Below are 11,255 nucleotides of genomic sequence, written 5' to 3'. Positions count from 1 at the left end.
GCCAATCTTCGAGGCTATCATATAACCAAAGTTTTTCCTTAAAAAATGAACGAATAAACGAGATGCGTCTTCCTACATTACTGCATTTTATCGATTAACACTATAAAAAAAAAAAAAAATAAAAAAAAAAAAAAAAGAAATTACTCTTTCTAATAATTAATACTTTTTTCCCCTCCCCCTGCCCCTCCCCCCACCCCACCGGTTTTTTTATTTTTCTTCTTCGATAATTCATAAACCTATCGTCATTTCAAATTATTTCTAAGTGATCAATACATTTATCGATTGAATGATTTTTACGATGAAAGGGAAGTTGATTAAAAAAAAAAAAAAAAAAGAAGAAGAAGAAAAAAGAAAGAAAGAAAACGAAGAAGAAATAAATATCTCAAAGAATTCATTCCTTTAGGAAACACGAAAGGATTGATTGTAACACAGAATCGGTCTGCTTTACCGAATATAGAAAGATCTTTCTAGCAACGATGGTTAAAATCTCAGTTATTCCGTAGTCAAAATGTTTCCCAAGAAGGAAAGATATTTACTTAAATGTCCGACATTTACGTGGAATGTGCTCTTGAACGCACCGAATATGTTGGAGTTCTTTCCACGGCATTTTAACCGAGCGATTTTCGTGAATCCTTTCGGAGTGTAGCTAGCTAGGTAGCAAAATAGGTAGGTAGCTAGGTAGATAGCTATGTAGAGGTAGGTAGGTAGGTAGGTAGGTAGGTAGGTAGGTAGTTAGGTAGAGCTAGGTAGATAGGTAGCTTGCGAGGAAGAAAGAAAAGGGTTTGGTGAAAGGTTCATGAGCTTCGAAGCTCCCGGCAAACTGGTGTATTGTGCTGGATTATGAATTAAATTCACCCTCTTTCTCTCTCTCTCTCTCTCTCTCTCTCTCTCTCTCTCTCTCTCTCTCTCTCTCTCTCTCTATCTATCTATCTTTCTTCTCTCGGTAACTTCATAATACGTTTCATAGCCGCTGGCCAATCCTCTAGGTCACCCCTAATTCTCTTTCTCTCTTTCTTTGATATACTAACTCAACGAATACATATCCCATCTTGATTTTAATTCCTGTGTGATAATTCGAAATTCGAGATATTTGGTTGAACGAATTTATTAATTACGAACAATTGAATTTTAGACCATACTAGCAATTATTATTTAACCCCTTTGCACTACGAGGTCAATGTTAACGTGAAAATATAACCTTTTGTCGATCAATTCTAACAGCTAACGATATTTCGTTTAATAAAGAAAGAAAGAAAGAAAGAAAGAAAGAAAAAAAAAAAAAGAAAAATATTAAATATTAAATAACAAATTATAATCTTTAATGTAAAATTATAATCTTTATGGCATAGATTTATTCGTCAAAACAAACATTTCTATACGATTTCTTAACTATCTCATAATTCACTGAACTCGTAGATCGTCGATAAAAAAAAAAAAAAGAAAAAAGAAAAAAAAAAGAAGTCACGAATAAAAGATAAGAAACTGATGATGATATAATTGTAATGGCCAAAAAAAAAAAAAAAAGAAAAAGAAAAAGATTGGTCAGAGTTTCCAAAAGATTGGAAAATCTTCGAGAAGAAAAGTTAGCGGACGTCGTCGCGTACGTGCCGATCGACCGATCGATATAATCATTCGAGAGGACGACGATTCGTTATCTCGATTCTGATAAAAGAAAGAAAGAAAGAAGGCAAAAAAAAAAAGAAAAGAAAAAAAAACAAAGAAAAAAACAAGAAGAGAGAAAATAATCAAAAAAGAAAGGGAATAAAAGCTCGACTCGAAAATCACTCGTCTTTTCGCGGCAGAGCATCATGTTTGAAAGTTTGCGAGATTATTAGAGACGAGGAGTATTATTCGACTCGAAGTTAGCTATTTCTCTCTCTCTCTCTCTCTCTCTCTCTCTCTCTCTCTCTCTCTCTCTCTCTCTCTCTCTCTCTCGACGTATATATGTTAGTCGATTTGTACAAACAAAGTTATTCGAACATTACGAACAAACGTGTCGGACGATACCAACTAAGAAAGCTTTTCCAGAATCGTTTCAACAACACGTTCGTTCGAATAACTCGGCAATAGTTGTCCACTATGAACAAATCGAAGCATTGGCACGTTTCAGAGATTCGAATTTCTCTCAACAATCTTCTTTCCCCATCTCAACCCTCCATTCCCGCTACCCTTACCTCTCCACTGCTCCCATAACACCGCATGCATATACACATACGCTCGCATTACACATACACATGAATTCTCTGATGCTTTTCTTTTTTCCTATGCAAATGTTCAAAATCTTCCACTTTACCCCCCGCTCTTTCTCATTCTTCCCCCTCCCCCTTGATCCTCCATCAGCTTTCATTTCGTTTTTCATTTCCGTTTTTCTTTTTCTAAAAGAATCTCTTTGTAAAGAATGACAAGAGAAAGAAGATGCGTTCATGCAAAGACCATATCTCCGATATTGAAATCTTTTTCTCTTTTAAATGAAGTAAAAAGGATGTTGTCTCTGTAGCATATATCTATGGATATATATATATATATATATATATATACATATGTATATATATATATGTATACGTGTATATATGTATATATGTATATGCCAAGAAGAAAATACCATCGTAACGAAACTCTCCTTCTTTCTCTTGACTCACGAAAAAGTTTTTCGTTCGGGAAAAGGAGAAAGCTCGCTCTACGTCTACGTTTCAATTTCTTGCTCTTCGTCGGATTTACCGCAAATCTAAGAATTCCAACGACGTTTTATCTTCTTAACTATTCGTCGAAATGTTAGTTGCAATCAATTTAAATATAATTTCAAATAAAATATATCTTAGTAATATAATGACTAAGAAAGAGAGAGAGAGAGAGAGAGAGAGAAAGAGGGAGAGAGAGAGAAAGTGAGAAAATAATAAACGATTGTCTTCATATAACTAATATATAAAGAAAATAATGATTTTCTATACGACTTATCTCATTGATTATTTTTATTTGTTTTTAATAATAAATCGTAAAATTACGAATTACAATACAGATACACTCGAAAGTGATGAAACATTACTCGATAATACGCAGCCACGTCGTTGCTACGAGTACGTGCGTTAAACAATGATATGAAGTGCGAATAGACCGAGTAGAGATTTCATTAATTGTAATTTAATCTGATAATTTAATATCACGGGAAACTCGCGCTCTGATTTATTCTCGCATTAATGCATTCAACGAGCTTCTCACGCTCGTTTATCATTATTTCTCTGAAAAATAGAAGCCGATTTAAACCGATGAGAAACGTCCGGTTAGTGACGTGCGATGACCATTGAAAAAAAAAAAAAAAAAAAGAAAAAAAGAAGTAGGACGAGTAAAACGACTTGTTAATCTTTAGAGTTATTACCTTAATAACTTTAGAATAATTTCTCTTTTTTTCTTTTTCCCTTCTTCTTCTTTCTCTCTCTCTCTCTCTCTCTCTCTCTCTCTCTCTCTCTCTTTTTTTTATTTTTTATTTTAAAGCCAATCTCATTCGTTTCGACGATATTTCCTATTAATATCTACCAAATATTTAATATCTACGAAATTCTTCTCACCAAGCTCAGTAACTTGTATTCGATTGGTATAAATGTCCCTCGATATCGAATCGATCTCATATCGAAATATCATCGAGTTCTCGACATCGACGAATGCTTCGAATATCTTCGATGAGTACCGAAGGAATCATACTTATAGAACGTAAACCACATTTATCGGTGCGAATTTAACGAAGAGAATCCATGCAATCAAGTAACCTTAGGAACGTTCTTGCAGTTTGCCGACTGAATCCGCAATCCGTTTACGAACTTGGAAGAAAGGGTCTGGACGTTAGCCGACAAAGGGATCGCAAGCTTCGAATTATAACAATTTCAAACAATTATTAAAGCAAATATTCCTTCTGACAAACAAATAATAATTATACCATCATTTCCTTCAAAATCATTATTACTTTTGTGTCTGAATATAAAGTAAAAAATTCATACATTTCTATATAAATCTTTTATAACTCCTTATATATATATATATATATATATATATATATATATATATATATATATATGTATAAATATATATATCATATATGCTATTCATTCGTACAAGAATACATTAAAAAGTAACATACGTACAGGAGCATTAAAAAAAAAAAAAATTTCTGATAAAGCTCGTAATTATCTCTAATACAAAATGTTGCCTATATTCTTGATTTGCAATTATTTCGTCATTTCAATTTAATATGTAGGATTATAAATTTGAATTATTTCATTCGTTAAATAATTTTTGAATACTATTAAGAGGCGTACGTGATAATTGTAGATCACAATTGAATCTCTCAGAAGCGTTCAAGTGGCATGATTCAAGCGTATTCAAAACGGTGAGAGGAAAGCATCGTGAGGAATCCATCGAACAGCAATATGGACCCTTACCGGAAGTCAGAGAATCCGCAATACGTTTACGAATTTCAAACGGCGAGCTAATGGCCCGTACGGACTCGTAATCGCGATACCTCCGAGGGGGGTGAAGCCGAACGTGCTGAGGCTTGACTCGCTCGGTATTCTGGAATTGTAATCGCGTTTCCACCTCCCCACCTCTCATCCACGCACGTTCGATCCTCTTCGTGATCAGATTCCAGTTCTAATTAATTCCATTCGAATCTACAATTTTTCTCTTCTTTTACTTTTACTTTTACTTTTGCCTTTTATTACACATACGCTACGATATTGTACAAATTTATATTAAATGTGTAACAAGAAAATCTCCATTTTATATAATCCGAAATGATATTAAGGGTAAAAGTCTCTTATAACATTTCAATAATAATTATAATATTAAAGTTAACCTTTTATAATGGATATGTAACTTTAAATTCATAAACTTATATATTATATCTGCAATTAAAAAATTTTATTTCACATTTTATCGCACCAAAATAAATTACTCCATATCCGAAGTTTTTTAATATCTTATAAATTATAATAATTACTGCAGTATAATTATACTGAACACAAAAATAAAATGAATTACAGGAGATTGGAACATCTACAAAAAAAAAAAAAAAAAAAAAAAAAAAAAATAATAATAATAATAATAATAATAATAATAATAATAATAATTAAATATCAATTAAATAATACTTTATCGAAAAATCTAAACGTCGCTCTCATAATTATCGATTCTTATTAAGGTAAAATGTCTTGTGAAATAAAGATATTAGTTCGAATTAGAAAAATTATTATTCAACTTTATATCTAATATTAGATAAATATTTTCCATATAATATATTAATTTTTTATTGTGACATTAATATCGCGAATTAAACTTATTAAACTTGCGCTAGAGACTTTTTATCTCCGATTCGTATAATAGGACAAAGTATAGAGAGACTATGCACGCACCGTCGAGTGTCTCCTTTCATCCTCAAAAGAGGAAATTGAAGGAAACGTAATCCTGTCGTTCTTTCAAACGTGGTCTCGACGGATGTCTAGCGTAAAGCGACCACGTCCTTTTATCTTCCGTACCGAATTTCGTTTCTGCTTTGCGTTTCGAAAGGATCTCTCCACCGACCTTTCAAGATTTGCTTATTCGAAAATGACTTTCTTTTCTTTTTCGAAACTCCTTTTTTTTTCTTTTTTTTTTTTTTTTTTTCTTTTCAAATAATCCACATGCAATTTAAAAATGTAATAACGAAATTAGAAATTTATTCTACAGCGATAATAAATTTTACAAACAATTTGTCAGAGTTGACCGATCTAAAAACAAATTAAGATCGCAAATTCTATCTTTGTCGCTTTATCTATCTCTCTCATTCTTTCTTTCTTTCTCTCTCTCTCTCTCTCTTGCTCTCTCTCTCTCTCTCTCTCTCTCTGTCTCTCTCTCTCTCTCTCTCTCATTTTCTCATCTCAACCACAGTAACGCAAGCTGCCGTTGGAAAGTTTAAGACCACCCGTCGGAATTACAGAACGTTATGAAAATCTACAGTGTAATTTTGAGATGTTGAGACGAGAAAACCTAGACCAGCTGTGTTGAATCTATTATATACACCCGTGTTACGTAATCCTTTGTGAATTTATATAATCAAATAATACACGATATGTGAACGTAGGTATCTTATGCACGCATACAAATACCGTTCATTTTATCAGGAAGAGGAAATATAAGATTTTTCTTCTTCTTTTTTTTCTTTTTCTTTTTTTCTTTTTTTCTTTTTTCTTTTTTTTCTTCTTTTTTTTTTATCTTCTCAACGCAATTAATCTTAACATACTAAAACAAATCGATATATCCTAAATTTAATATTCATTTAATAAAGGGTGATATTATTTAAGAAACAAATGTAACAAAGTTTTTATCTGGAGGATTGGATCAAAAAGTTTCTAGGCCATTTTAATAATCGATTAATCTTCTTCGGGACTTTTTTTTTATTTCAGATTGTAAAACTACAAAAGTCTAAGAACTTTTGGCCCGTCCTGTATTAAATCTCATAATTAAAGGAAGCTTAAGAAAATTATTTATATTACTAGAACGTGCGAAATTTATCATCTTATTACAGTACAAATATATATATATATATATATATATATATATATATATATATATTAGGGGAACCGAAAAGTAATGTCGCTTTCTTAAATTAAATTCAAACGAATACATTTTTAACAAGTTTTTATTTTTAATCACAATTAAATATCGACATGCGCAGAAACGACATTACTTTCCGGTCCACCTAAGATATATATATATATATATATGTACGATAAACAAAGGAATAAAAATGTTGATTTCTATTAAAGATAATAAATTATGAACTTTTGATGTTTATTTATTCGCAATTGTGGAAAAATTCTCGATAAGAAAGATCTCGAATCGATCGTAGAGAGATCCTGGAAGGTAGACGTCCGGCGGTCATAAAAGTGTAAGTTCGTTAAATATGCCCAGGGTCGTGTCTTATCGAGAACGTCGTATTCTGATCCTCTGCCTACCGTGCTGTGGCATAACAATTGCCCTATTATTTCGGTCGCTCACACCAACCATGCCCCTGGGCATATACTATGTCCTCTTCCATTACCGCTAAATCGTTTATAGGCTTTTCGTAAAGACATTACAACCGACATCGCGTATTTTCTCACTTAAGAAACTCCTTATCGTTGCATTCCATCGCAAAAGAAATAAATGGAAATTTTTTTTCCCTTTCTTTTCTCTCTTTTTCTTTTTTTTTTTGTCAATAGAAAGAAATTCATAGTCAGTAAATATAAATCATTTAAAAAAAAAAAAAAAAGATCACTTCAAATGATCTTTTTAAAAGATTAAATTCATTGCTATAATGACGTATTTATATTTCTCAAATTATATTTGAATTTAAACAAAGAAAAAAAATATTTCGATGAACTCTTTGAAATATACGTATGTAAATTCTACTCTGAAATAAATTGTACTCGTAATAAAATAAATTAGTTAGTCAGCTGAAAATCTTGAGCTGAAAAAAAAAAAAAAAAGGTTAAACTTATCAAATGGCTCTACCTTTTTCTTTGCTTTTAAAAAATTATAAAATTTAATTTAATTAATTAAAAATGTCATTACTTTATTTTTATAGTAAAAGTGATAACTTTGAAAAATTTTCCAAATTCTATATTTACATTTTACTCAAAATTCCTCGAGTGATTCCTTCCTACAAGAGACTGTTTTACAACAGTCTGTTCTAATTAATTAACGTGATCATTGTTTGTCACTTGCATTCTAGAATCCACTCGTTGCAAATGTCTTCTCGTTCATTTTTATACAAAAATATAACAATATATATATATCGAAATGTTTACGAAATGCTATCCAAAGTTATGTTATATATTTTATATGTACTTTCAACTAATTAGTTAAACTGCTAATTTATAAATGAATTATATATATATATATATATATATATATATATATATATATATACATACATTTCTAAGTATAACTATATTCAAACGAGAAGACCCTATCCTGAGCTAATAATAAATAAAACAAGATAAAAAAGAAATGTATCATTCGTGAATAAAACCACAAATGGATTTATTCACCGTCAATTAAAAGATTACAACCAGTAACTCGTACCAATTCGGATCTTTCGTCCTCGGCATGATAAGTACCAGAGAAAGTTTAAATATTTTTTCACTCACTACTTAAGAAATTCTACGATGGCTCCAAAACACTCGTTCGCATTGTAGGCCAACGAAATTAAGAAAGATTGATCCATAGTACATAGGTCAAAAATGATGTAGTATTAAGTTATAGGTTGAAATTGCAGTAGATTTAAACTTTTTGACGAGAACACAAGCATTGTCTGAAAAAAAAAAAAGAAAAAACAACAACAACAAATTTTTAATTAATATATATTTTAATAAAAAGATTCGTAAAATTATTACGGAATTAAGAAATTTACTAACTAAAATTTATCCTGTGAAAACATAGATATACCATTTCGTGAATCATCTTACTTAATGCACTGACTTTAATACACCAAAGTTATGATACAAATTATTACGGAACGGACACTGAATCTAATTCTAGAATCTCTCTACTGTTTATATAATATTACAGAATAACAAAACTTCATACTAACAAACACTGACTCTATGACTGCCTTGCATGCAATCGATTTAAATACATATATATATATATATATATATATATATATATATATATATTTTAGACAAATTTTAGTTGCCAAACAAACAGTAACTTTACTTAAGCGATTCTTTTTTTATTTATCGGGACATTATCGGGAACCGATTGAAATTAATACAAATTTATATACTTTCCTATATATAATGATACACTTATTATAATATTAAATAAATAAAAATAATTATATATATATATATATATATGTTTCATATTAAAATTAAAATATTCAATAATATAAAATACATACCTCAAAGAAAATTAATCGATGCCTCGTAGATAAGTATATGCACGAAGAGACTCTTTAGAACTGAAAAGACTTTTCTCCTGACCTTCAAGGGATACGGACCCTCGATTGTCTTTATCACGTCCTCTGCCGAAGAAATTTCTGGAAATTCACAACCAGTTTGTTATTATATGCTAAATGTTATTGATCTATCTCTCTCTCTCTCTCTGTCTCTCTCTCTCTCTCTCTCTCCATCTTCTTTTCTCTGTCTTTCCCTCTTTCTCTTTCTCTCTCTCATTAGGACTCTCTTTACGTCATTATAAAAAGATAGACTTACTTGTATAATGTTATACAACTACAAATTATTCCCATTGAATATATTTTCTGCTGCTTTTATTCGCTACGTAAAATTCTTTGAACTTTAAAAATATAAAATCCTATTAATAGAGTATAAAGTGAATTATATATTTGTAATATGATATGTATATATATATCCATATAGAGGATGTTTGTATGTATATATATACGTACATATATATATGCTAGTACATGCGTATATATGTGTATATATATATATATATATATATGTGTATGTGTGTGTGTATATACATATATATGTATGTGTATATAAAAATCGAACATAATATGTAATACGATTGATGATGGTTAATTAATGAAAAATTATTAATTAGTTTATCGTTAAAGAGCGAGAAAAGTAACGATATTGCAAAAATATTAGTAAAAAATTCAGAAAACGAAATATAACGCAATAGCAATATGAAAACACCAAGGCGCTATTTTTATTTTGTGCGAATATCTCCTGAACGCAATGGTATCTTGATTTGCGAATACGATCAAATATAATTCATGTGTTCGGTAATCGATTGATATATTGGAGGAAGTTGTACGTTAGAAAAAATATTCTAATTACCTGTAATTATTAGGACGACGATACTTTCTGCAACCTGTCGGCATTTGCGAAATCAAAATGGCGGTGATTTGATCGGCAACGTGTCTAGACATATTCGCCGCGCATGCGTATAACGTCACCCCGCAATGGTCCAATAATAGATCGATAAATTCATAATAATTTTTCTATCTATTATTGGAAAATATTGAAAATGTCAAAAATCCAATAAAAAGGTCTAAAAATCTATCGTAACAGATATTTCTTCATGTCAAAAACACGAAAATAAACGATTGAAATGGTTTACGTAACAAAGTAAGATCTCGAACGAGAGAAAAATGTAAGAGCGAAATGCATTCTGTATGAAACGTCATTTTTTCTATCACGAATATTTCTTAAACGCTGCTATCATCTCCTCGCTAATAACACATTTCGTGTAAATGAAAAGTTTAACGATCGATTGATATACTTAAGGGAAATGTATGTTAATAAAAATATATTAATTACCTGTAATTAAAACGACGATGTATATCTTGTGACAACTTTGGTATCGTCCAAACTAGAACAACGATGACAATTGGAGATCTACCAATGACGAGCCGCGATTATCAATTAGAAGGCCATCTGACCAATAGCGTTCTTCGTGAGTAATATAATTTAAATTATTAGATTTATTATTCTTAAATATGGAGACCTTTCTTTTTTTTCAAACGTACAAAAATTCTTACATTCGCATTCTTATGATTTTACAATTCATATAATATTTCATTAACTAACTCTCTGTGAATATGTACATTTGATTTGTTCAACATAATCAAATGTATCAATTTATTCGATTTTAATTTGCAATCGATATATATTTCTCACGTAGATGTCGCTCAGAGCGACGACGATTTTTATTTCTTTTCTCTCTTTTTTTTATATAGTGCTTATCTTTTTTTTTTTTTTTTCCTATTTTTACATCAAGTTCTTCGAACAAAAATTAAAAGAAGTTACATTAAAATAGAATCATTTTAATCGATATAATTTGTTACAATCGATTAAAATATAAATGTTCTATATAAAATTCAAATCTTAAATATCTCTGCTTATTTATCTATTTATTTCTATATAATTTCTAAAAGATTAAGGTTAGAAAATGTATCAAAAGTTGTAAAGTTATTATCATTATATTTTTTAATAATTGTACGATCGATCGTTTAATACAAATTGAAACATTATATTTTCATCGAAAGTTCTAACGAAGTGAACGCATATAGTAACATTGATTCGTTTGAAAATAACAGAAAATTATGTGATTTCTATGTGACACTATTAGAGAAAGAAATTCATCTAACGTTGAAAAATTCATCGGACGAGTTTATCGATCTAACTGAGATTTTGTAATTTCGCGTAGCTTTCGACTTCACGCCGGCAGGTAAAATGGAAGAACTCGAGAGGCAGGAGATAAACGAGAAAATC

The 11,255-nt window shown here is 30.2% G+C and overlaps 1 protein-coding gene across 3 annotated transcripts in view; it reads right to left on the bottom strand.

Annotated features, from left to right (window-relative positions):
* Window positions 1–9,876, bottom strand: part of LOC124954627 (odorant receptor 22c-like) — a 49,576-nt gene extending 39,700 nt beyond the window's left edge. Inside the window, exons 1-4 of one of the 3 annotated variants that reach the window (XR_007102594.1) lie at window positions 9,819–9,876; window positions 8,912–9,049; window positions 8,092–8,320; window positions 7,300–7,474 (exon numbers count right to left, since the gene is read on the bottom strand). The gene's annotated coding sequence lies outside the window, so the exon portion shown is untranslated. Of the gene's footprint in view, window positions 1–7,299; window positions 7,475–8,091; window positions 8,321–8,911; window positions 9,050–9,818 lie in introns of those variants that run through there. The other 2 variants (XR_007102593.1, XM_047507845.1) reach the window with 2 other exon arrangements.
* Between the last annotated feature and the right edge of the window lie 1,379 nt (window positions 9,877–11,255).

This window comes from Vespa velutina, chromosome 15 (genome assembly GCF_912470025.1).
Source record: "Vespa velutina chromosome 15, iVesVel2.1, whole genome shotgun sequence".
In the NCBI taxonomy this organism is placed as follows: domain Eukaryota; kingdom Metazoa; phylum Arthropoda; class Insecta; order Hymenoptera; family Vespidae; genus Vespa; species Vespa velutina.
The sequence above is the reverse complement of the archived record's forward strand: the minus strand, read 5'-3'. Positions and strand labels throughout refer to the sequence as shown.